The sequence below is a fragment of the Bison bison genome, unplaced genomic scaffold, assembly GCF_000754665.1.
Source record: "Bison bison bison isolate TAMUID 2011002044 unplaced genomic scaffold, Bison_UMD1.0 scf7180017864050, whole genome shotgun sequence".
NCBI lineage: Eukaryota > Metazoa > Chordata > Mammalia > Artiodactyla > Bovidae > Bison > Bison bison.
Window position 1 is genome coordinate 439,757 of NW_011494622.1, and position 2,093 is coordinate 441,849.

Sequence of the window (2,093 nt, forward strand, 5' to 3'; positions counted from 1 at the left end):
ACATGTATACCTGTGGCGGATTCATTTTGATATTTGGCAAAACTAATACAATTATGTAAAGTTTAAAAATAAAATAAAATTAGAGAGAAAAAAAAAATAAAAAAAAAAAACAAAAGGCTCCTTCAGGTTTTTCCATATGGTGTAACAGAAAAATCCAAATGAACTTCTGGCCACCCCAGAGATGCTGCCTTTGTTTCTTGGCTCCTGGTCCCACAGCTCCCCTCCCTCTTCTGCTTCAGTGTCACTGCTGGCCTGACTCTTGGCTTCCTCGTCTCTGCTACAAGGACCCTTGTGATTATTCTAGACTTCCTGGATAGGCACAGCATAATCTTCCTGTCTGAAAACACAAAGTTAAAACACCATCTGCAGGGTCTCTGTTGTTACGTAAGGAAACCTACCACCAGGTTTCATGAAGTAGATTGTGAACTTTTTTGAAGTGTCACTATTAATTTAGAAAAGATTTCTCCCAAATGAAAGCAATTTAAATACCTCTTCTATTAACCCTTGGTCTATGAGGCCTTCTCAGGGTGGGGAAACCAGGGGTAAAGGAGATAGGTGGTACTGGTCTCATTTGCATCTGGAAAATCCATAGCTATTGAGATTGTTCCTTTTCATTTGGAATAGAAGGATAAAGTATACTCTAATTAGACCTTTGTATAGTTATCTTTGCTCTCACATGTTAAACTCCTTTTGGAACAAATACCCAGATTACTTTAGAAAGTTTTTGTAAAGTCAGACTTAAATAGTGATTGTCAGGTCTTGATTTTGCTTTTCTCCTGCGGCTGCCAGAAGTTGTCATGAACACATATGTTTCTTAAAACTGATTTGACTTGAAAGAGAATACATAATGTAAAACTTATAGCAGTAACTCTTGAAAACCTAAAATTTTTATTTTTCTTGAAATGATTTTTTGCTTGGTCAATATCAGTAAATTTCTTAATTATTAATATTTATGTTCAACATATGATTTAATAAACTTTTATATACTTATATTCAAGCTGTTTGAGGATGTGAGTTTCTCTTTCCTTTATGTGCATCCTTTTTTAGTTGATTATTTTCATTAAGATTGGAAATCATGTCTTTTTAGTACTGTAGTATAAAGTCTTCCTCTTAAAAGGATATTTTTCTGACACTTAAACTCTATGTTTTGAATCCCAACCCAGGGATTGAACCCAGGTCTCCCACATTGCAGGCAGATTCTTTACCGGCTGAGCCACAAAAGAAGCCCAAGAATACTGGCGTCGGTGGCCTAGGGGATCTTCCTGACACAGGAATCCAACCAGGGTCTCCTGCATTGCAGGTGGATTCTTTACTGAGTTATCAGGGAAACCCTTGAATCAAAGAAGGAAGCTTAAAATCATAAATACCCTGTTCAGTGTGCTGAGTCATGTCCGACTTTGTGACTCTCTGGCTTGTAGCCTACCAAGCTCCTCTGTCCGTGGAATTCTCCAGGCAATTATTGTCCAGGCAAGAATAATGGAGTGGGTTTCCATGCTCTCCTCCAGGAAATATTCCTAACCCATGGATTGAACCTGTGTCTCTTACGTCTCCTGCATTGGTGGACAGATTCTTTATCACAAGTACCACCTGGGAAGCTCAGTAACTACCCTGTGTGTTTGTTAGTCATGTCTGACTCTTTGCAACCTCATGGACTGTAGTTCACCAGGCTCCTCTGTCCATGGAATTCTCCAGGCAAGAATACTGGAGTGGGTTGCCATTTCTTTCTCCAGGGGATTTTCCTGACCCAGGGATCAAACCTGGGTCTCTCACATTGCAGGCAGATTCTTTACCATCTGAGCCACCAGGGAAGCCTGATAAATACCCTACTTGTCTTTAACTTCAGGATATAAATAGAAAGTATCGTACTGTTTATTTGGTTTATAGATAACTTGAACAGTTTTATAATAGTTCAAAATGTTATAGCTTCATTTTATAATCATTTACCTTCCTGATAATCAAGCTACTTTCTAGAGTGTTTTATGATCTACAGTAAAAACTTTTGGGGGACAAATTCCCTACATGTTTTCAAACTAAGATTTAGTTAACATTACAAATGTTGAAAATACATGTTCCATTTAATGACCAGTGTCATT